At 32.4% G+C, this 26,837-nt stretch overlaps 1 pseudogene; it reads left to right on the forward strand.

The window, feature by feature from the left end:
- LOC123821833 overlaps positions 1 to 8,113 on the forward strand; it is a 33,877-nt pseudogene extending 25,764 nt beyond the window's left edge.
- Positions 8,114 to 26,837: the final 18,724 nt, after the last annotated feature.

Genomic DNA, 26,837 nt, shown 5'->3' on the forward strand with positions numbered 1-26,837 from the left:
TAAAACTTTGTTGTATAGTACATGAATGTACAACAGTAAGAGCAGAGTTTAGTAAAAATATTACTCTAATATTCCATAACTCTCAAGTTAAAGCCAAATCAAATTAACTTATTACATGCATTGCTTTCCATGAACAATACAATAGAGAACTAGAAATTTAGTGTGGAGCATGGAGCTTGTCAGCATAGGTTGGGAGCCTGTGTCCATCACTAATTAGATGACCTTGGGCAGGTTATTAAACATCTATGATAATAATAATAACTTATGTCTAGGAATGTTAGAAAACAAATTAGTTAACAATTTTAAAGAGGTTAGTACTGAACATAAACTAAGTACCATATAAGTATCATTATTAATTATCACCATAAAAACCCAAGGCCTATTGAAATTGTATGATTGACTCACTCTCCTGGGGGTGAGGAGAATTGAACAAGTCTCAAGCTTTATGACTTTGGAGTAAATACATGTTGTGCCTGCATTTATTATCTTCAGTGGAAAATAAATGGTGATATTTAGTAAAATCCAATCAACTTGCATTGTTTTATGAAGACATCTTCAAACAGACTCTCTATTTTGAAGAGAAGCTGAAGCTGAAAGCTGGATTTTTTTTTTAAATCAAAGGGGACTTTTCAGAGGAATATGGCAAACTTGATGCTGATTTTCTCATTGAGGTATATATGATTCAGGTACTATAAGAGGTATTACATTTGTTTACATAAAAACAAAAAGCAAGAGACTTAATTTGCTAATTTATTTCCCCTATTAAAATAGACAAACATAAATTCTACATCATATTTGACAAAGAGTCAGTCAAGGGTCATATTGGCTTCCTTCTATATCTTACCCCCTTAGGCAGAAAGTCAAGCTTCCCTTTTTGTACTCTTCCATGACTCTCTATACATTATAATTTAATACAGTTTTTATTTTGGATTTGCATTATGCATAATAAGTGGTACGATAATGTCTCCAGTCTAGAGACCTGTTTTTTTAAAAAAGTAAAACATCTTTCTTTGAGAAGTCAGTTACATTAGTTGGGTGATAACAGCTATTCATATTTTATTTGTAATTATTTTATTTATTTTTCTTCAAAATTATTCTTATTGTACCATATTGACACTTTCTGAAGTAGTCACATTTATAATAAATGAAATACTTTATGGCAAATAAATTTTGTATATAGGCTGATAAAAGGCTAAATACATTTTGGATAAGAGAAAAATTATAGAGCAAAATTATAAATTCACCATTTTACTCATGAAATCTAATATACAAGTGAGAAATTAAAAATTAAAGCTCTATGTTTCAATATTTTTCTTTTAATTTTTTACCATAGTTATTGGTCTTATTGAAAATAAATATGGTAATTGAAAACAATATTAACCAACTTAATATTTTTTGCATTTTTCAAAAAGTGATTCTACAAAGAAATTTTCAGAAGTATGTTTAATCTGAAAAATATTTTACTATATAGAATGCACATACTTTTAGTGTGAAATGAAGTCATATTAAGTTTTTCATTGTATGTGTTAGTTGTATAATTTATATAGTGTAAAATGCACAGAACCTAAATGTCCTATTTCTTAAGACTTAATATCTATGTAACTCCATGTAACTACCAACCAAAGCAAGAAGTAGGATATTTCTGCCACTCAGAAAGTTCTCTCATGCCTCTTGTAATCAATCTGAGCCTCCTGCTCCTACTTTGAACCACTGCTAGCTCCTTTTTTCAGAATAATGTTTTGATGAGATTTGTTCAACTTTTTGCCTGTATTAACAGTTGATTTTTGTTGATGCATTGTAGTCTATTGTATGCATATGTCAAAACTTGGTTTTTCATTTACCTGTTTTTAATTTAACTTATTGTGATAGCATCAGTTAATATAGGTTTCAAGTGTACCATTCTATGACACATTATCTATATGCTGCACTGCACATCTGGGTAGTTTCCAGTTTGGTACATTTAAATTAGGATGTTAGGAATTTTACTGTACAAGATTTTGTGGGGATGTATATTGTTACTTCCCTTTTCAAAATAACTAGAATTAAAAATGCTAAATCACTTTGTGTGTAGAGTTAATATTATAAGAAACAGCTAAAGAATTCTTCAAAGTGGTAGCATTTTACAGTTCCACCAGCAATTCATGAGGTTTTTAGTTCTACAATACACTCTTGTCAACATATAATGTCATTTTTTCAAAATGTATCAACAGTCTTATTACAGAAGAATGAATTAATCTAAAATGTTCCAAATCAACCTATATTTTGTAGAATTAGTTTTTATGTCATTAAAATAAATTTCTAATGCAATTATTACTGTTACTAGCCCTTAAATAGTTTAATTATATCTTGCTTAGTGCTCATTGATTCACTCCCTCCCCTCTCCATCAAAAGCATTATTCATTGGAGGCTACTATGTTCAGGTTGAATTGAATTTTGATAATTTTCATGTCTTTTTCTTTCAAAAATATTTTTCCATTTGAATATCTATTAAGTCTATTAATAATTAATACATAATGAATAATAAATTTAATAATTAGCTTTAAATTAGATAGAGGGTTTTCATGATAACATTGCATAAATATTTCATAAGAAATTAAAATGAAGTTTGCATCTTAATTACTCTGTATAATATTACTTCAGAAATAGTAAAAGTAAATTTTTAGAAGTCAAATTATACAGTAGAACATTTAGGGTTCTTTACCACTTGCATTGTTAAATATATTCTTTCATATGCTGAAAAAGGTCAAATTTGATTAATAATTAAAATACATTATATATCATATCCATTTGTCCCATTCTAACTGCTTCACCACTGTAACACATGCAGTAGGAGAAAGAAATACCCTGTGTGGCTTCCAGAAAAGCAAATAATTAAATACAATGGTTTGAAAGGGGAATAATCTCACAATGATTGAAAAACTAACCCTTTGTGTTTAGAATATAGTTGCCATTCTAAAGCTAACCCAAAACCTTGATAACTCATACAAATGTTCTCTTTGTGACTTGAAGAATAACATTATATCTTCCATTTTTCAGTATTCTTAAGCATTTAGTTTGAACTATTTCTTTAAATTTTTTGAATTATTGTTCAATTACACTTGTCTCCATTTCTCCCATTACTCTTCCCTACTCTACCCCCACACATTCACTCCTCCTCCTATGTTGTCCTTGTCCATAGGTCCTTTACACATGACCCTCCACCCAAATTGTGTCTCTGTCACATTTTTCACTGACAATTATACTCCATCTTTAAGATTTATCTCCTTAAGCTGCTTTTCTTATATAAATCCCTTCTTGTTTCCCAATGCAAAGCTTTGTCTATGCTCTAAATTTATATAACACACATTGCTGTTATACACAAATATGTATTTGTGTGTGTGTATTTATTTAACAAATACATAAATATAAACACATATTTGATGCAAATTACTATGCTGTATTATTAGTTATCTACACATACCTTGTTTCTTCAAATTGTTTGCTATTTCCTTTGCATACCTTTTAGTGATGAACATAGAACTTTCCATGTGTAAGTAAAAAACACTCATACTAAAGAAAATATAGAGCATTTTAGCTTACTTTTTCTATGAATGGAAGAGACAAAGTTCCTAGAAGGAAATATATCTTAACCAAAGTTTCAAGTGTATCTACATGAGCAAATAAAGTATAGGCAGAAAGACAAAGATCTAAAATGCAGTGGAAAGAGTGGATGGTATTCAGAAGATTGCCAGGGAAAACTATAAAAAGTGTCAAAAGTCTAACAGGTACAATTTCATTCAGGTGAGAGGTCTCTGACAATAAGAAATATTCAAAATAAGGAATGGGCTGACTCACTGTATCACAAAATTGGAATTCATCAGTTTTCCAATTAATAAATAAATTAATTTATTTGTAAGTATCTATATAAGATTTATACTTTAGCATTATCATTCATCTGATATTTCTAATTTATGTCTAGGCAGGAAGCAAGTCTTAAACTACTTTCCATCTGTAACAGGTTAGAGTATATTGATTTATAGGTAGGATACTTATGTGGAGATAATCATTTTATGCCAACCTCTATCCATCTTCCATATATAAAAATTGAATAAAGCCCCTTGGCACTAAAATAATTATTTTGTTTTTTTTTTCTGCCCAAAGCTATTTACTATGAGAGGAATTTGTTATAAATATGTTTTACATGTATTCCAGTAATGAGATTTTAGAAACTAAAGGGCCCCAGTTTAGGACAATTTTTATGTAATGGGCCCTCCCTGCTGGCAGAACTCGAGGGAAATTTTGGATTTTAGATAATTTTTTTTTCTCCTAAGCTAATGTCATATTAGTGTGAAACTCAATTTTTCATATATTATGGGTATAGAGAAACATTTATTTTTCTGATTACAAAGGGATGCTAACAACCATGGGTTGATGGACAAGAAAAGATATTTTGTCCTCTTTAGGTTTTAGGATCCAGATACTTAGTTTTTTTTATCAACGTTTCTTTTGATATGACTTACTAGTCCAGAGAAAGTGAACCACTTCAGAAGAAGTCAACATAATTATAAAACTATATTTAGTTAGTTATATCTCATCAAGGCATTAACTGTTTAGCTCTTCATACTTTCCTCTCCTTCCTCCTCCTTACAAATAGTTGTGCAATGAGTTCTTCCCATTTTTGACAGGAACCTACAGAACAGTTCACTGAAAATCTGTTCAATATGTTCCATCCAAATTAATGTATTTTATTACTGATTAAGATATTTGACATTACAAGGTTTTTATGAAAATATCTCAGTCATATGATTGATCTTTGGTATGTAAAAATGAACCAAGTCTTTTCTTTCTCAGTTGTACAGGCATGAATATACACACTCATTAACATTAAAGGGAAACTATAAAATGTAAGTTTAGTTTTGGCATTTATTACCCCTGGAAACTACTAACATTTTATTTTTATAGTCTTAATTAATTACCCACTTTTTAAAAATCTATTTGATCTTTCTTTCAAATTGTGAATCAATATTAGCTTTCCACAAAATTTTAAAGCCTTCCTCCTCTGCAATAGTCTTTTAATAAATAACATGTATATGGGATCATTCCTGTCCTTTCTGTAAATTCTTACAATCACTAACTCTTCTGCACTCTCTTCTGTAATGTATGGTGGTGTGAAGGCTAGAATTTAAACTCTGGAATGAGAAATGCATGTTATCACACCTCAGGTCCATTCGCTTGCTACTTCTGTGTTTCTGCCATTAAAGTACAGGAGGAAAATAGGTGATAGGTGATAGATGATAGATGATAGGTAGGTAGATAGATAGATAGGTAAACAGAAGATAGATGGTAGATGATACATACATATATACACACAAAGATGATAAATAGAATAAATGAAAGAATGAATAACTGTATACATGAGAGTAAGAGAAAGTCACTCATTCTTTAGGGACAATGAATTAGTGTTAGTTCATCAGAATATTTTATTGGAGAGTTATTACATGCAAATTACATATTCTGTTGTGTATAGAATGAAATTACTGAGAGAAATCATTAGTATTTCTGCCATAAGCTAATATTTCATCAGAAAATTCTCTGTCTTAGAGAAAGAAATGTTACTGCCTGACCCAAATTAAATTTCTCACCTTAAAATTTTTAAATTTAAGTATTTTCAAAACAATTCTAAAATATAGCAATTTTGGCCATCATTTCTGAACCAAAGATTGAACTTTTTACATTATATGCTGAACATGAAGTTCTGTAGGGCTGCTATTAATTTAGATTGGTTACCTTGGAAACAGAGGCTCTTTTTTTTTTAACCCATCACTTGTGTCATCTGTTTCCATAAAAAGAAAATTAAGATGGGGTTTTAAAAATGTAAAGTGCATTTCCCTCCTATTTATCATTTTGGAGAATAGTAAAAGCATAAAATATTGAGTAGCAAATAATAATTAACAACAAATATAGATGTCTTTGATATAAACAATCTTCTAGCTACTTACTCTTCAGATCTCTGAAAGACAATACCTGTTTTGTTTTAGATTTATGTCTGTGGGGCTATCTCCATTCATCATAAAATCAAAACTACCTATATACTGACAGGTTTGAAAATAGTGTGTGTTGTATACACTTTACTAAATGGAACTGAACCTCAGTAGACAGTGAACTCCTATGACCCTGTTACCAAGTAATAATAATTAATAATAATAATAATAAATAGGTTAGAGGAAAATATATTATTATTGACCACTTGTATATTTAAGGTAGTAATTTTGTCAAAGTAAAAGACAAAAACTCTATAGAGATAATTAAAATTTTTGGCTAGTTTTAAGTATTATTTAATTTGCACGTGTAGTGTATTTTGGGGAATGATAGTGTATAAAACTTATTTAATAAAGTGACAAATCATTATAATTAGAAAATGGAGGCCAAATCACTGGGTTTGGTTTTAGAAACCATAGATTTAGTGCCTAGATCTTTGACATAGCAGCAGCAAAATATTGGAAAACAATGTTAAGCTAAAATTTTTAAACTTAAATTCTGTTTTATGATTTTTAGAAATAAATCCTCCACTAAGGAATTAATTTTATATGGAACTTGATAACATACATATAAAAGATAGAGTGCTCTGAGCGGAATGAGGCAGTGGCTAGCAGCATCAATTTGATTTTGAAGGGACTCAAGACGACCAATTCTAAAGAGTTCAAGCTGAACCAGTCACCGGAGGTCAGCACCCCCTCAGTGAAGTTCAGTCCCAACACCTCCCAGTTCCTGCTGGTCTCCTCCTGGGACACATCAGTGCGACTCTACTATGAGCTGGCCAACTCCAGGCATTTCAAGCACCAGCACACCCATGCTGTCCTGGACTGCGCCTTCTACGATCCTGCACATGCCTGGAGTGGGGCATTAGATCATCAATAGAAAATGCATGATTTGAACACTGATCAAGAAAAGCTTAGCCATTTGTTGAAGAGGCTATTTTTACTCCATTTTATGTTGCTGCCTCCTTTGTCAAACATTAATTGACCATAGAGACTTGGGTTTATTTCTGGGCTCTCTGTTCTGCTCCTACCCTTTGCAACAGCTTGGATGGAGCTGGAAAGCATTATGCTAAGCGAAATAAACCAGGCAGTAAAAGACAAATACCATATGATCTCACCTTAACAGGAACCTAAACAACAAAACAAAGAAACAAGCAAAATATAACCAAAGACACTGAAATAGAGGACAGGCTGGCAGTGACCAGAGGGGAGAGAAGAGGGAATTTCAGGGGAGAATGGGAAGGGTTTACAGTAACAAATTTAAAGGACACATGGACAAAAACTAGGGGGAGGGTGTTAATGGGAGGGAAGTGGGGAGTGTTGGGTGGGTGGGCTATATTGGGAGTAAAAGGGAGAAAACTGTACTTGAACAATGATTCAAATAAAAAGATAATAAAAACGAAAAGCTTTGTTGGAATCCGTGAAGTCCCTGTCAGATATATTGAATACTGCCCAGAAGTAAATGTGATGATTACTGGGAGTTGGGATCGGACAGTTAAATTGTGGTTCCCCAGAATTCCTTGTAATGTTGGGACACCCTCTCAGGTGTACAACTCTTCAGTGTCTGGAGACAGGCAATTGTGGGCACCATGGGCCGCAGAGTGTTGGTGCGAGACCTACAGAACGTGGGCTACATGCAGCAGCGCTGGAAGTCCAAACTCACTGCATATGAGCATTTATTTCCAAACAATCAGGGTTATATACTGAGCTTTATTGAAGGCCGAGTTGAGAACTTGGACCCACACCCTGAGGTACAGAAGAAGTATGCTTTCAAGTGTCACAGGCTAAAAGAAAATAATATTGAGCAGATTTACCCAGTCAAACGCCATTTCCTTTCACAACATCCACGATACATTTGCCACAGGTGGTACTTACAAATAGGTGGTTTGTAAATATTTGACATCATTTAACAAAAAAATGGCTGTGCCAGTTCCATCGGTACCCCACTAACATCACATCACTTGCCTTCAGTAATTATGGGACTCCACTTGCAATAGCATCATCATATATTTATGAAATAGATGACACAGAACATTCTGAAGATGGTATCTTCATTCGCCAAGTGACATGCAGAAACAAAACCCACGTCTACCTAGTCATCTCGTGAAAGTGCTTTCTCTATGGAAAGATTTGTTTTCCTTCCTACAAATACATTCTTATCCCCTAAGGGATGCATTATAGTCTTTGAGGATACTTTGGGTAGTACATGGATTTCTCTGTGTTCTGTCTGACAGAACTTGTCTGTGCCCTTTCTCAGCCTTTGTGTAGGATGCAGAGTCTCGGTGTCCTTGTGCAGTAGTCAGAAGAACAGTTTTTCTCCCAGAAAGCTCAGTTGCTTTTTCTGAGCAGCTTGAGCTCTTTTTGTAAAATAATCTGAATCTGTTATGTTCATACTGTCTAATAAGTCAGGGATTCAGAACCCTTAAAAATATGTACATATAAAAGATATGATATGAAAATTGAACATATCTAAGTAAATAAAATTAGACACATAGCTTCTACCAGGGATCACAAGTTTATATAAAGAGAATTACAGTTACATGACACAGGACTATACTGATTAAAATTTCCATTGTTTATTAAAATTATTTAAGGAGAGAAATTATAGCATATCTATTTTTGAGTCCCAGGTTATTTCTAAATATCAAAAAGTGGCCTTTGCTTTGATATAAATTTTAGTAGAAAAATGTTTTAATTTAGTTTATATTTTATTTGCTGTAAGAATTGAGGTATTATTATGGCTTATTAAATAATGTTTGTTACAATAATTATTAAAAAAGGAAAATTCATACTGATTGAGATATAATCTAATTGTAAAATATGAAAGCCTATACCATTTATTTCTTATATAAAATCATTTACAATTGAACTAAAACTATTAACATCACAAAAATTTGTATGTCAAAGTATAGATTATAAATAGCTAAAACTATATAAAATATCTATTGCAGTCATAAGTGTTAAACCATACTCCATTTATAAATGCATTTATTGTGTTCCCAAAAACATAATTTGTAGTTTGGAAAATATTTTGGCTAGAAAATGATTTTATACATTGTGGCTAAGTTCACATGAATATGTATAATTTCTATATATACGATAATTTATTTGGTTATGCTATAAAGCTAACAGTTCATAATGTGATTTTTTAAAGATTTTATTTATTAGTTTTAAAGAGAGAGGGAGGGAAGGAGAAAGAGAGAGAGAGAAACATCAATGTGCGGTTGCCTCTCTTGCACCTGTCACTAGGGATCTGGCCCGCAACCCAGGCAGGCATGTGTCCTGACTGGGAATCTAACTGGTGAACCTTTGGTTCACAGGCCGGCACTCAATCCAGTAAGCCATACCAACCAGGGCTTATAATATCATTTTTATTATTAAATAAATTATTATTTGATGCTCAGAGTTGAGGAAATTTATTTCATGCTATTTCCAAAAGATGCAGAGGAGAAAAAGACAGTTATTTTATAGCTTTAATTCCTACAGATTTCCAAAATGTACAGAAGTAACTGAAAAATGAAAAATCTCAAGATTTTAAAAAGTTTTGTTTTGATCCCCCCTTTAATCCACTGGTTATTCTGAAGTATGTCATTTAATGTCTACATATTTATGAATTTTTCATTGTCTTTTGGCAATTGATTCCTAGCTGTACACCTGATTGTTCAGAAAAGATGGTTAATAGGATATTAATCTTTTAAAATTTAGTAAGACTTGTTTTGTGCCCTAACACGTGATCTCTATCCTGGAAAATGTTTAAAGTGTGGTTGAGAAGAAGGTGTGTTATACTGCTGTTGAATGGAATATACTGTGCATTTCTAGTAGTTACATCTGGTCATATGTGTAGCTTAAGTCCAATTATTCCTTATTAGATGTAGCAAAAGCAGCTTTAAGAGGGAAATTTATAGCAATACATGCCAATATTAAGGTGACAGAAAGATGTCAAATAAACAACACAACTTTACACTTTAAGAGCCTAGAGAAAGAAGAATAAACTAAGCACAAAATTAGCAACAGCAAAGAAGCAACAAAGATCAAAGTGGAAATAAATTAAATAGAGACTAAAGAAATGGGAAAGATCAATGAAATTAAAATTGTTTTTGTTTAAGATAAAATAGACAAACCATTAAATAGACTTACTAAGGAAAAAAGAGGTCTCAAATACAATAATAAATAAAAGAGGGATGTTATATATAATATACCATAGAAATACAAATGATCATATGAAACTATTATGCAGTTATACATAACAGATCTTGAAACAGATAAATTTTTGGAAACAAATGACCCACTAAGACTAAATCATAAACAAATAGAAAATCTGATGAGACCAGTCACTACTAAGGATATTGAATCAGTAATTAAAAATCTCCCAACAGACAAAATCAAGAACCAGATGTCTTGAACTTGTGTACTGGCAAACTTAAAGCAAAACTAATGCCAATTCTTCTTAAACTGTTCCAAAAAAAAAAACAAAACAAACACACTAGAAGAGTAGGGAATACTTCCAAACTCATTTTATGAAGCCAGTTTTTACACTGATACTAAATCTAGTCAAGAATACTACAAGAAAATAAAATAATAGGCTAGCATCCCTGATGAACATAAATACAAAAACCTTCAACAAAATATTAGAAAACAAAATTCAAAATATAAAAATGTATGATTATATATCATGATCAAGGTAGATTTCTTTCAGGAATATAAAACTGGTTCAACATCTGCAAATCAGTCAGTGTGATACATTTTTTTAAAATGAAAGATAAAAATCACACTATCTTTTTAGTAGAAGCAGAAAAGTAATTTGAAAAAAAACTCAATATACATTCTCGATGAAAACTTTCAACAAGCTGGATATAGAGGTAATGTACCTCAATGCACTTAAGTTCATAAAATGACAAGCATAAAACTGACATCATTCTTACTGGTGAAACAAATGAAGCTTTTTCTCTAAGATCAGAAACAAGAAAATGATGCTTGCTTTCATTATTTTTATTCAATATAATATTGGAAGTCCTAGCTAGAGCAATTTGCACAAAAAAGTAATAAAGGCAATTGAATCAGAAAAATAAAATTGACTATATTTACAGCTGACATGATTCGTATGTAGAAAATCCCTATACCAAACAGTTGTTAGAACTATAAATTCTTTCAATAAAGTTGCAGAATATGAAATCAAATACAAAATTGTGTTTATATATACAAGCAATAAACTACCAGAGATAGAAATTAAATAAAGAATAAAATTTACAACAACATAAAAAATATAAAATAACAGGGAATAAATGTAAACAAATGGGTAAAAAATCTGTAAACTAAAAACTATACTGAATGAAATTAAAAAGGACACATAAATGGAAAGATATTAATTAATTGGAAGGATGAGTATTGTTAAGTATTCATACTACTGAAAGCAATCTATAGATTCAATAGAATCCCTGTTAAAGTCCATTATAATTTTACACAGAAATAGAAAAAAAAATCCTAAAATATGTGTGTAACCACAAGGCCAAAGTAATCATAAGACAGAAGAAGAAATATGGCAGCTTCACATTTCCTGATTTCAACTACATCACAAAGCTATATAATCAAAACAGTATGGCATTGGCATAAAAACAGACATGTTGACCAATGAAACAGAATAGAGCACAAAAATAAGCCCATGCATATATAATCAATTAATTTTTGACAAAGGAGTCGAGAGGGGAAAAGATAGTCTCTTCAATATATGGTGTTGAGTAAACTGAACACCTACATGCAACAGAAAAAAATGAACCCCTCTTATACAACAGACACAAAACTCAACTCAAAATGAGTTAGATTTGAACATAAGAACTGAAACCAGAGAACTTCTAGAAGAAAACATAGAGATTTAAGCTCTTTAATATTGGTCTTGGCAGTGACATTTTGGAGTTGACTCTAAAGAAATAGAGAGAAAACAAAAATCAACAACTGAGACTACATCAAACTAAAAACTTGTACACAACAAAGGAACCCATCAACAAAATGAAAAGGCAACCTATGAAATGGAAGAAAATATTTTCAAATTTCATATCTGATATGAGGTTAATATCCAAAATATATAAGAAAAACTTACAGGTCAATTGCAGAACATGATTAAATTTAAGAATAGGCAAAGATTTAGATATTTTCCAAAGAAGACGTACAAATAGCCAACAAGTTCATGAAGAGATGCTCAACAACATGAATTAACAGAGAAATGCCAATCAAAACCACAATGCAATATCACCTTACACCTGTCAGAATGGTTGTTATAAAAACAAAGCCAGATATAACAAGTGTAACAAGTGTTGGCAAGTATGTAAAGAAAAGAAGCCCTTGCACACTGTAGGTGGGAATGGTGGTTCATGTAGTCACTAGGGGACACTATATGACGTCCCACAAAAAATTAAAAATACAATCATCACATGGTCCAGCGATCTGTCTTTGGGTATATACCTAGAGGGAAAAAATTATCTTGAAGAGATATCCATTGCCCATGTTCATAGCAACATCATTACCAATAGTCAATCTATGGAAACAACCTAAGTGCCTATCAATGGTTGAATGAATCAAGAAAATGTGATACATCTATACCACAGGTGGCAAACACAAGGCCCACAGGCCAAATCCGACCTTCTACCTTGTTTTACCCAGCCTGGTACCTTGTTTCTACCCAGCAGCAGCTCTGAGCTCTTGCTTAACTGTTAAGGATCAGTTACATTTATATAGTCCTAAAATTACATTTGGCTGTTTGAAGGCAACTGTGAGGCTGATGTGGCCCCTGGTGAAAGTGAGTTTGACACCCCTGATCTATACAATGGATTAATATTCAGTCATAAACAGGAGAAAAGTCTTAATTGTTTTTACATGGATAAACCTAAAAAATGTCTTACTAACTAAAAGAAACCATATAGAAAAAAAGCATAGCACATGGTATCACTTATATATGGAATCTAAATGCTGCTGCTGCTGCTGATGATGATATTGATAAACGTTTAAGTCAGATTCATAGAAACCGTTAGTATGAAAGTGGTTTCCAGGGTCTGGGGAGTGGGATAAATATAGACAGATTGTAAAAGAGAACTGAAAAAAATTAACCATGCCCTATCAAAAATGTCATTATTCATCTAATAATTATTAAATTATTTTAATAATGCATTAAAATAATTTAAAGATATAAAATGAAAAGTTTAAGTCATTTATGATTCAATGGTTTTACATAGTTCAGAATCTGAAAAGTTTGTAGAAACTACTTGGTTAAATGGAAGGAACAACTGTAAAATATATCTACATTGGTATCAATATTCATATCAACACTAATGTAGATATATTTTTATATCTACATTATTATATCTACATTAGGCTCAATATATGTAACTTAGATATATACAAAAAAGGTTTTGGTTATTAGACAAAAGTCAGCCACATAAAAGAACAACAATTAGGACCCCTATAGTGTGGTGGAGTTGTGTTTTTTAAGATCTCTTCTACAAACAAATAAACATATAAATAATGAAAGACATTAAAAGAGAGAGGGAGAGAGGGATAAAATGGACTATGAAGATTTCTTGTATAAATAAGTAAAGACAAATAAACACCCTCACTAAATCTCCAGGTGTAAGAGCATGGACTGGTGAGAAAAACTAACCACAGGTTAGACCTGTGCAGGATGTTTTTGCAGAGTTAGACATTTAGTGTCACCCTTTGACACACAAAATATATAACACAAATAAACCGTGGAGAGCTAGGAGAAATAAGAAACAGATATAGATCTCCAAGGAACTTAGACACTAAAGTTCATGTTCTATCTTTCACATTCCTGAAAATCTTTACTTTTTACAAGTTCTCACAACATTGTTGGCTTTATAGATAAGATCAAAGAAATACATAAATAATCAATTATTTATTTTTTTCTTTTTGATTAATGTTTAGTTATTTTTAAGGGTTTTCCACATCCAGTCAAGAGTCTCAAAGACAGACCTAACTTTTGGCTTGCTCTCTGAGAAATTGCATCTTTCTCTTTTCTATCCCACTGTAAATGTATACGCCTGCTTCAAAATAGGAACAAACCCCCTCATATAACTTCATTGGGAAGCTTCAGCAGAGCTCTGTCTGGCATTGTTTGCTCCCCCTACAAACATATCAAATTTCCTTTATTTCTCACTCCTTCATTTGAGCCTGATCAAAAAAAAAAAAAAAGTGAGCGGCATCTTCCTACACCCATAGGGTCAATTGTACTTGAACAATAAAAAGAAAAAAAAAGAATAGGAAAAGAACAACTTCTGGAAGAAGATGCACAAAAGTAATAAATATGGCCATCTAAGGGGAGAGAGAGCCTGAAAGAAAGGGACTGATGCTTTTTTATAAGTATCCTTTTTACATTACTTGGATTTTTGAACTATGTAATACAATATGGTATCTATTAAAATTAAATTAAGAAAGCACATCAAAAAAGAGAAATATTCAATTAAAAAATAAACAAAATCCAGTACTTTGAAGAATTTCTGAAGGTTTGGGCTTCATACACCAAAATCAAAATAATTCAGTAGTGTGTGGTTCTCTGTCTTCCCCAATCCTGTTGAGCTTTTGAGATGATTTATAACAGTATTTACATAAAGCTAAGGTTGGATATTTCATCTATAGTATTTACTTTTCCCACTTGTATAAGAAAGGGGGACTGTACTTCAAATTTTAGAGTTTTACAACAAGAATGCTATAAAAAAACTAAAAAAAATACTTTTCTACATATAAAGGCTCATCTATCTCACTTTACTGATCTTTAAAATGATAAAAATGTTTTGTGCTTATGAACTAGTCATTCATAGAAAATAGACTAAAATTGCTAAAAGAACAAGTTTGTTGTCTCTGGGTTTATAGTCTGGTTTATTCTAATTTCCTAACATAAATTCTGCCTTTGGTCACATTTATATCTCTCTTCCTTGGTATTGTACCCAAGGAAAGCTACCACCTTTCAGGGGAGGGTGTGGAAGTTCTAATCCTGGTATAATTGAAAGAACACTGGACTAGCTCTCAGAAAACTGTAACTGCAATCATCCTTCTGATGTTTTTCTCACACAAGTTTTCAAACCAAAAATGTTCAGAGGATCACTGTGAAGAGCAAATTAGATGACATATACTAACCACAGAAAAAATTCTGAATTGTTACAGTGTGTATTATTTGAATATTAATATATAATCTTTCTTCAAAATATACCTTTTGATTTTCACAGTTTCAAAATTGCTTGTATTTAATGAACTAGACACTGTTGTTTTTTTTTCTACTCAGAGTTTCTAAGCTAATGAAATAAGATAGCTTTAATGACTTCAAATGTATGATTTTCTTATACAGCAACATCCTTTTGATTTGATTTCTTTTGGTAAAACACAAAGTACCATGAACTATTAATTTGAGTCTCTGTGCAATCTTTTAAATATTTTTTGTTAACAATTCCTTTTAGGAGAAGTTAATTATGAAAATAAAAGCCTTACCAATAATGACCTGCCATGTTTTTTTCATAATTTACTTAAATATTTATACTTCTTCTCTTACATTGCACTAATCAAATGAGAAATACTGCTAAAGAAATTTGCTTTATAAATAAATGTTGACCGTAAAGATGATAATCTACTTTTCTATGCCTGTGTAATTTTCTAACTAAATAGGTTTTCAATGCATTGCAAAATACTAGCAGATTACAAGTGACATGAAAAATGTGTCTGCACATATAAATGCAGGCTGATACTAATGACTATTATCCATTATATTATTGATGCCCAAGAGGTTCTGTTTATAGAAAGCAGTGTTTAAACCAAGGATAAATAATATGTTTTAAAAATATAAAACCTTTTTTCATGATTTTATTGAATCTTTATTTTGGAGTTATTATTGGCTTGAAATTGTATAAGTACTTATAGATAAGTTACAAAACATTGGTTAATTTGGTAATTTTTATTGCTATCAGGTTTCCCTTCAGAAAAAAATAAGGTTATGTGATCAAATGGAATTATAGAAATATGTATTAGAAAAGATAGATAAGTTAATCTACATTTGATTTTTTGTTAGAATATACAAACATTATGAATGTTTGCATCATTATGAGTATTTGTTTTCTTAGTTAACCTAGTTTCTCTAAACATATAGGAATATTTTTCAGAAGTAACTTGGATGTTTGCCTTAATAAAACAACCAAAGTATTCATTTTTGTCTGCTGTAGCAATTTCTAAACTTTTTGAAATGGCAACATATAAGTAACCTATAATAAATATGATCATCCAAAAATCTTGAACTTATATGGTTAAATATGTATAAAATGGGCTAATTGGAAAACACCACACCTGGAAAATATCTAGACATTTGAAAAGAAATTCTTGACTACTTTTTGTTACAGTGAGTGTATCCTAGTGATCTAAAACAGCCAGAAGATTACCAATTGTATACATATTTTCCTGATCTCTGAAAGTGTTTTCATTTTTTGTAAGAATACCTAGGAGAAAAATATTCAGAAAGATATATCTGGCTACACCTTAATCCCCATTTTCCTAACTAAAGGAGAACACTACACACCTGAGCAATATTTATCTAAGTGAACATGTGAGAGGTATAGAGCCCTGGTGGAGTCTTTTCAGTGCTCTCACTTACTTTTTTCCAGACTCCAAGTGTCGTAACTCTGAAAAGCTGAGATTGCTAAGATTGTGAAGTAGATGGTGAATAAGAAATTCCTCTTTTTTTTTTACTGGAACATAATAGCAGCATTTTTTTTATTGCTGTTCAATTATGGTTGTCCCCATTCTCCCCCTCCCCATACTCCCCCCTGCCCTACTCACCCCTCACCTTCCACTTTAAATCCTCCATCACTCCTCCTCTCCCAATTGCTTTTGTCCATGGGTCCTTTATACATGTTCCTTGACTTGACACTTCCCCTTCTTTCCCCCATTTTCCCTCACCCTCTTCTCCTCTGGTCACTGTCAGCCTGTTCTTTTATTACCATGTCTCTGATTCTGTTGTTGCTCGCTTGTTTGTTTTGTTGATTAGATTGCAGTGATAGGTGAGATCATACAGTATTTGTCTTTCACCACCTGGCTTATTTCACTTAGCATAATGCTCTCCAGTTCCATCCATGCTGTTGTGAAGGGTAAGAGTTCCCTCATTCTTTCTGTGGCACAGTTTTTTGATCCATCATGTACTGATGGGCACTTAGAATGTTTCTAGCACTTGGCTATTGTAAATAGTACTGCTATGAACATTGGGGTGCATAGGTTCTTTTGAAATGGTGTATCAGGAAGCTTAGGGTATAATCCCAGCAGTGGAATTGCTGGGTCAAAAGGAAGTTCCATTTTTAGTTTTCTGAGAAAATTCCATACTGTTTTCCATAGTGGCTGAACCAGTCTGCATTTTCACCAACAGTGCACTAGGGTTCCCTTTTCTCCATAACCTTGCCAGCACTTGTTTTTTATTGATATATTTATGGTGGTCATTCTGGTCTCTCTGATGGCTAGTGATGCTGAGGATCCTTTTTTTATGTCTCTGGGCCCTCTGTATGTTATCCTTGGAGAAGTGTCTGTTTAATTTCTTTGACCATTTCTTAATTGGTTGGTTTGTCTTTCTAGTGGAATTGTGTGAGTTCTTTATATATTTTGAAGATCCAACCCTTGTCTGAGGTGTCATTGGCCAATATGTTTTCCCATATGGTTGGTTACCTTTTCATTTTGTTGATGTTTCTTCAGCTGGGCAGAAGCCTTTTAATTTGATATAGTCCCATTTGTTTATTCTTTCCTTTATACCCTCTGCTCTAGGGGACATATTGGTGAAAATATTGCTGCATGGAATATCTGAATTGTCCTGCCTATGTTCTCCTCTAGGACTTTTATGATGTCATGATTTATGTTTAAGTCATTTATATTTTATCCATCTTGAGTTTATTTTTGTATGTGGTGTAGGTTGGTGGTCGAGTTTCATTTCTTTTGCACGTAGCTGTCCAGTTCTCCCAACACTATTTGTTGAAGAGGCTAATTTTACTCCATTTTATGCTTCTACCCCTTTTGTCAATATCCTTATTGCTAAAGAATTCCTCAGGTTATTCATTATTACATGTTGCCACCCTGTCTGTGGTATTTTTTTGTTTGTTTTCATTTTATTTAATTGTTGTTGCAATACAATTTTCTATCTTTTACTCCCATCCCAACCCACCCACCCAGCCCTCCCCTCCTCCCTCCCATTTCCACCCGCCCCTAGTTTTTATCCATGTGTCCTTTATATTTGTTCCTGTAAACCTTTCCCCTTTTCCCCTGAAATTCCCCTGAAATTCCCCTGAAATTCCCTCCCCTCTTCTCTCTGAACACTGTCAGCTTGTTCTCTATTTCAGTGTCTTTGGTTATATTTTGCTTGTTTCTTTGTTTTGCTGTTTAGGTTCCTGTTAAAGGTGAGATCATATGGTATTTGTCTTTCAGCATTTTGTTATGGCAACCCTATGTCATAAACACAGTAATTTGAAGATTATGGTAATTACAAATTGGCATTGAGATTATGGGTCAATTTACATCAAGTTATTTATTGATTGAACAAGTGATCTCATGAATCAATACTGTATTTAAACAGAAGTGTATTATCAGTTCTCAGGGCTCTCAAGAATAAATGTTTATATAGGTTAGGGAATGAAACCATTTGACTCTAACACTGTCTTTCACTTCAGAAATCTGGTATAACCTTCAGAGTGGTGTGTAAGTCCAACTTGCTCCACTGTCTTCTACATGTAAGCATTAAATAATAATAATAAAATAAATTGAATTAGATAAATGAAGATAAACAAACATAATCCTTCCAATCAAGGGTCAGAGAATGGGGGGAAATGGTGATAAATTATAAACCATGATATGAGGTGTGATTGAACTACAAATGTCTTCTGATGAAGAACTATGGAGCCACAGAGAAAGATGGATGGACTTACTAGCATAGAGTTACTCAAGTTAGGATCTTTGAATTAGACTTAGGGAAACTTCTAACTTTCTAAAATATATTATTACTTTGGGTAGTTATTTGTGTAGAAGTGAAAAAAATTACAAGTATGTGGCAGAAACCCAATTCAAATTAGCTAATACAAAAATGGTATTTACTTTAAAGATACTGGAATAGAAAGAAAGATTAAACACTTCATCCATGGGAAGAAAATGGATGCAGCTAAACCCAAGGAAATACTTAAACAAGTATTTTACTCAAGTGTTTCCACAATGCCATTTCGGTCATCTACAATTCTGCATGCTAATTTATTTTCTTTTATTTCAGTCTGTTCCCCAGAGATCTATGGGAAACTAACAGGTTAAGTGTTTTTAATCTTACAGAATAAGGAAAGACATATTATCTTGCTCTTTTTAGAAACAACTTTAAAAGTTCCAGTGAAAGGTCAGAATACTGCAGCCTACGATACTGAACCAGGATTTTGATCAATCTACTTTAAAAATAGCTACACAGAAAGAATAATGGAAAGAAGAGTGACTGTATGTATATCCTCTAGTGTAGATCCAAGAAAAAAGCCTTCAAGTAATTTTTAGTAATTCTAGTAAGTGTAAACCAGGAAGACCAGGAGGAAAATCACTTTAGGCTGACAAAACAAATGAACCTAAAAGCAAGTGCTGTATATGCTATGTAGTAATGACAAGGTATAGAAATAAAGTAACACTGGATCATGAAGAGTAATATGTTCTACCTATTTTGTGTTTTAATTTGTATTCTTAATGGAATTTAGCACTAGTAATTTTTAGTATTGGTTTCAAATTTTAATTTCAAAGAGACCTAAGAATTCCAAAGTGAGAATTTCTGGTCTATACTAGGAATAGAGTTGGATCAAGAGGTCAGAGATTGACTCTGTATCCCCTCAGCAATTAGATGAGTTACTTATTTTTAATGCATTTTGTTTACAATTGTTTTCTTAATTGGCATACAATTAATATATAACATTATATTAGTTTCACATGTACAACATAAAGATTTGATGCTTGTACATAATGCAAAATAATCACCACAGTATATCTAGTCAACATCCATCACTACACATAGTTACAAAATTTTTCATTTAATGACAACTTTTAAGATGTACTCCCTTGGCAACTTTGAAATATACAATATGGTGTTGTTCAATATAGTCACGTGCTCTATATTATACCCTTAAGACTTATTTTTGGATTGAGTGCGGGCTGCGAACCAAAGTGTTGCAGGTTCAATTCCCAGTCAGGGTACATGCCTGGGCTGCAGGCCATGACCCCCAGCAACCGCACATTGATGTTTCTCTCTCTCTCTTTCTCCCTCCCTTCCCTCTCTAAAAATAAATAAATAAAATATTTTAAAAAAGACTTATTTTATATCTGGAAGTTTATATCTTATATCTCTGCATCCCAGTTACTCATTTTGCCTCCCCCAAGCCTCTACCAATCACTAATTTGTTCTATGTGTCTACGAGTTTGTATTTTTTAGACTGCACATGTAAGATTCCAAATACTTTTTTTCTCTGTCTGATTCATTTCACTGAACATACCTTCCAAGTCCACCCATGTTGTCACAAATGGCAAGATAATTCTCTTTTTTATGGATGAATAACAATCCATGGTATGTATATACATATATATTTATATGTGTATACATGTATATGCATGTATGCGTGTGTATATAGATATATAATCACATTTTCATTATCAAGTCATCCATTGTTTTCATGTCATGGATATTATAAATAATTCTGCATTAAACATGTGGGTGCAGATATATTTTTGAGTTACTGTTTTTATTCCCCCCATACAAAACCAGAGTGGAATTGTTGGGTCATATGATAGCTCTATTTTTAAATTTTTGAGGATCCTCTATACTATTTTTCATAGTCACAGCACAAATTTATGTTTCCACTAACAATGTACAAGGATTCCTTTTTCTCCATACCATTTCAACATGCGACATCTCTTGTCTTTTTGATAATAGCCATTCTGAGATATATGAGGCACTATTTCACTGTGGGTTTGATTTGGATTTCCCTGATGACTAGTGTTCAGCACCTTTTCACATACCTGTTGGCTCTTTGTATGCCTTCTTCGGAAAAAAATCTATGTGGATATTTTGTCCATTTTTTAGTTGAGTCATTTGTTCTGTTTTTGTTTTTTTGCTATTGTATGGTGAGTTTTTTATACACTCTGGATATTAATCCCTTACTAGATATGTTCTGCAAGTTTTTGTTCCCATTTCATAGGTTAACTTTTCATTTTTTATTGTTATTCAATTACAGTTGTTTCACCATTTTCCCATTTGCTGTTCCCTGCCCCACCAACTCCCCACAGTCAATCTCCATCCCCTTGTCCATACCGATGAGTCCTTTACTCATGCCCCTCAATTTCTTCCTTCTCCTTCTTTCCCCTGTTATGCCTCTGACCCCTCCCCTCTGGTTACTGTCACTTTGTTCCTTATTTCCATGTCTCTGATGCTATTTTGCTCATTTCTTTGAATGGCCAACATTAGCAGGTCAACAAACAACAAGTGTTGATGAGGTTATGGAGAGAAAAGAACCCTAGTACACTGTTGGTGGAAATGCAGATTGGTGCAGCCATTATAGAAAACAGTATGAAATTTCCTCAAAAAACTAAAAATGGAACTGCCTTTTGATACAGTGATTCCATTATTGGCATTATACCCTAAAAATGTGGAAATACCGATTCAGAAAAATCTATATACCCCAATGTTCATAGCAACATTATTTATAATAGCCAAGTGCTGGAAACAGCCTAATTACACATCAGTAAATGAATGGATCAAAAAACTGTGGTACTTTTATACAATGGAATATTATTCAGCAGAAAAAAGAAGTAACCCTTTGTGGCAGCATGGATGAAACTGGAGAACATTATGCCAAGTGAAATAAACAGGCAGTAAAAGACAAATACCGTATCATCTCACCTGTAAGTGGAACTTTACATTTTTAATGAGTCTTGGCTGTGCAGGAGCTTTTTAGTTTAATGTAGCCTCACTTGATTATTTTTGCTTTTGTCTCCATTTCCTTTGGTGTCAAATTCAAGAAACTAACACCAAGACTGATGTCAGGGAATATACTGTGTATGTTTTCTATTAGAAGTTTTATGGTTTCAGGTCTCAAATTCAAGTCAATGCATTATGAATTGCTTTGTATGATGTGAAATCTAGGGTTTACTTTTTCACTTTTTTGCATGTGGCTGTCCAGTTTTTACAACTCCATTTGTTGAAAATGCTGTCCTTTCCCTATTGCATAGTTTTGGCTCCTTTGTCATAAATTAATTTATGGATATGTGCAGGTTTACTTCTGGAATCTCTATTTTGTGTCATTGATATATATTTGTTCTTATGCCAATATCGTACTATTTTTATTACTATAACTTTGAATATAGTTTCAAATTAAGAAATATGATGCCTTTAGCTCTGTTCTTCTTTCTCAAAATTTCCTTGCCTATTTAGGGTTCCCTAAAACCAAGTTTTCATTATAGAACTATTCTGCCTGATAGAAGAAGATGGGGAATGATGAAACTTGAACTACTAATTCAGTACGAAGGTAAATACACTATTCCAAAATAATGGATAAGGCCCTACATAAATGCAACAACAATGAAGATCATAAGAAAGGAATGCATTCAACACATTAAGAAAGTAGAAATTCTATGTTTCTATGGTGGGATAGAAGGAAATAGGAAAAAACTGGGGGACAGTGGATGGCAGGTAAAGTACATAATTAAACCCAAATTTTGGCCTTGGTTATTGTATGAATAATGGGTGGAAGAATAAGTATAATAAAAGTATATTGTCTCAGAACATGAAGGATATTCTTTGCATGGTAGAAATTATAATCTGAAACTCAGAGAAAATGTGAAAGCTAAAGTAAAAATCCTTACGAAATGTTGAAGATCACGGAGTGGGTACAATTGCCAAAAAGCAATGTTTAATGAGAAAAAGACTGATAAGGCTAAAACTCCAGGAAACACACTATTTAGAAAATTGGAAGGGGGAAGAAAACCATTAAGAAATTCAGGATGAGAGTCCAAGGAATTAGATGATCCAAAGGTAAATTTTGTCCTGAAAATCAAAGAAGATAGAGTCCAAAGAAAAAGAATCAAATAATGGAGAAATGTGTCTAAGATGAGATCTGAAAAAGGTTGATTATTTTTGTCAGTAAGAAGTCTATTAAGCAGTTTAGTTAAAGTGTCATTTTGGGAGGCATTAGTGTAAGCTTGATTTCAGTGGTCTAAGGAGTAAAAGGAAAGCTAGAAAGGAAGAAACTAATATAACTTTGTTAACCTAACATTGAATAAAGGAAGAGATGTAATAGAGATGGGACTCTACTTTTTGAACTCTCAAGTGATTTGTCAAATAAAATAAATATTCTAAGATAGATTTGCAGGTCATCATAAAAGTGAATGAAACTTAACAATTATATCAGAAAGGATGGACTAAACTAAACTGGAGCTATAATATATACACAGATCTCAAAGACTTAAAAAACATAGGTGGATCACTCAAATTACATAAACATTTCAGGGATGCAAACTGAAATTCTTTCATGATGGTTACAGAAGGGAACAGAGGATGGGTGCTGATCACAGGATCTTTAGCTTCTGCTATATATTAAGAGTTCATTGGTTAAATTAACTAAATGGATTCACATAACTTTTGAGGAAGATATGTAGGTAAAGAAGAGAAGGGTATGTTTGCTGTATAACATCTAAAATTTATTCACATGTTTGCTGTTTCACTAAATTAATCTTACCAGAAACCACTATTTCTCTCTCTGCTGACCTTCAACCTTTCTTCTCTACAACACCCCCAAAATTACCACATATAATTGTAATAAAATAGTTAATTCCAAACAAGTCTAAAACATTTACCTAAAAATTAAAGGACCATTAGATTATGGAGTTTAAAGTGTACCCAACTAGGGAAATCAAAAATTTGTCCCCTTGATAAGAAAGCAAAGTCCATACTATACCTACTTTGTTGTCAATGTGCTGTTGAGCTAAATTAGGTTTATCATCCACCTCTGAATTGTATATCTTGATCTTTAAATGAGTTCAGATATTACTTTTGCCAATTATAAATACCCTAAATGTGCATTAATTAGGTTTTAAGTAATCTAAGGTTGTTTTGAAAAGTTGAAAAAGCATCTCTCATATAGAATTCACAGGCATCCCTAAGATTTGCTTCACATAATTTTCAAATAATGCATTAGAACATAATTGTTGGTGAAATGGACTATTATGAAAACCCTTAGTCCTGAAAATGGGTGTGAATGAAAATTAATGGCTTAAATTTTGGTCCAGGTATTAGGCTGGTTTAGGATCAAGGAAAAATCAAATGAATAGCACAGAAGCATAGAAATAACATGTATGTTCATTCATAGCAACATAAATATATCCACTCCATCACCATCATTCAAGAATGAATTTCTATAAAAGTGGTGGTGGGAAAATGGAGACAACTGCACTTGGGAAAATGTAGACAACTATACTTGGACAACAGTAAAAAAGTTAAAAAAGAATTTATATTGTATAATGCAATTTGTCTGAAGAATTAAAAATCCATATTATAGTGAAATTGGTAGTAAAACACCTAGTATTTATATAATGATTTGCAAACTTCCATAGCTTTCAATTTTAAAATCTCATGTACACATGGAAATAAATAACAAAAGCTTCAAATATATGATTACACATTGCTTTTTAAATAAATACAAGTGCAGTTAGTGATTGAGAATATTAAGATAATATTTGGAAATATCCAAAATAAGCTGTGGTAAATAAGCTACTGTACTATAAGTTATAGTTAATTCAAGAACTACTTTTAAGAAAATATTTATTGTCATAATCATACTCATTATAAGAAACTACACAGACTAAAATTGCAGAGCAAAGCAAAAGGTTAACTTCAGCACATCAGTTGAAAATAGTTGGAGAAATGCACTATGGTTTGGAATCAGACCAATAGCCTTAAGGGCTGGATAATTCTAGAAGAAATATTTCCAGTAATCACAAATTTTGACATGAGTACAAGATGATTGGTGTTAGGATCATAGTTCAATGTATAAGGATGAACTAAGGCTGCTCTTAAATGCAGTATGAATAGCATATGCATTGAAATTTAATAGGAACTCTTGACTAACTCTCTTCATAAAATCATTCAGTACTCAATAAAAGGAATATTTCCCATTAATGATTTGATTATTTTTATGTCAATAGTTTAAAGTTAAAGCCTAAATTGACTGATGCTAACATTGCTGCCAAGAGATAGAAAAAACTTGCTAATTTTTCCAGTGCTTTTGAGTTAGGCAGTGCCTGCTTACAGTTATTAAAAATTGGAATCTGTTCTCAACTCTAACAGCCCTGAGTTTCAATTTTATCACATAGTAACTTCATAAAAAGTTTACTGTTGATCAGGTAATATAATTGACTTATACTGATAAATAAATTTTTCAGAAATTGAGAGTATATCTAGAAATCTACAATTTTAACTATAAGAAAGACTAAAAAATGATGAGAAGTTAAATGTACAAAATAAAAAGGTAAAGCAATTCAAAAGTACAAATCAGTGGTTATAGAATAATCACAGAGGTGTAAATTTCAGCACAGATAATGTAGTCAATATTATCATAGTAACTGTGGCCCTGCCTGGTGTGGCTCAGTGGACTGACTTTTGGCCTTTAAATCAAAGGGTCACCAGTTAGAGTCCCAATCTAGGGCACGTGCCTGAGTTGCGGGCCAGGTCCCCAGTAGGAGACAGATGAGAGGCAACCACACATTGATGTTTCTCTGCCTTTCTTTCTCCCTTCCCCTCTCTATAAATCAATCAATCAATCAATCAATTTTAAAAAATATTGTAATAACTATGTTTGGGGTCAGATAGGTACTTGAAATATCGGAAGGTACTACTCTGTAAAGCACAATTGTCTAACCATTATGCTATACATCTGAAACTAATACAGAACAATACTGAATGTAAACTGTAATTGAAAAATGAAAAAATAAAAGTTTAGAAGCTTATACCTATTCACTGGCCTCTATATATCTCATTCAGATTAACCTTTTCTAAATGTGGATTTGAAAATAATAATCTGCAGCTCTGAGTAGTGTAGCTCAGTTGGCTGGGCGTCACCCAACACACAGGTTTGATTCTCAGTCAGGGAACATGCCTGGGTCGAGGGCCTAGTCCCTGGGTTTGGAGGGCACATGAGAGGCACCAGACTGATGCTTCTCTAATGCATCAATGTTCTTCTCCTTCTCTTTTTTCTTCCCTTCTCCTCTTTCTAAAGATAAATAAAATAAAATATTTTTTAAAAAAGAAATAATAAATCTGTTTAAAACCCCTCAAAATTGTACATTGCTCTAAAAAAATAATGGCCCAAACCTCTAGCCAGTTGATCAAAGAAAGCTGAGTTTATTGAACTTACTCTCTTCGTGAAGAACACCATACCAAGCAAATGATACTTTTATCTTATCACCAGAATCTATGACATAATAATCTCAGGATCAATGATTTTAGAACATAACCAAGAACTGAGGATTAAGCAGAGTGAATGACAAAATAGTTTTCTGTTGCGGAAAAGCCTTAAGGCAAAAGGTGCATATGCACAAATAAACTAATCTAGTGTTTTCATAGTCTAATCTTCCAGGAACAGATATTTCCTACAATGTGTAGCTAATTTGGTCCCCAAACTATTTAGTGTACTGGTTGAAATTCTCAGTTGGTTTTTGGTAATTCTCCAGGCTAAGCTGAATGGTAAGTCATTTCCATCACAGAGTATGATTAATAAAGTTCTGTATCATTATCTGACA

The sequence above is a fragment of the Phyllostomus hastatus genome, unplaced genomic scaffold (genome assembly GCF_019186645.2).
Source record: "Phyllostomus hastatus isolate PE091 unplaced genomic scaffold, TTU_PhHast_1.1 phas_contig_40, whole genome shotgun sequence".
NCBI lineage: Eukaryota > Metazoa > Chordata > Mammalia > Chiroptera > Phyllostomidae > Phyllostomus > Phyllostomus hastatus.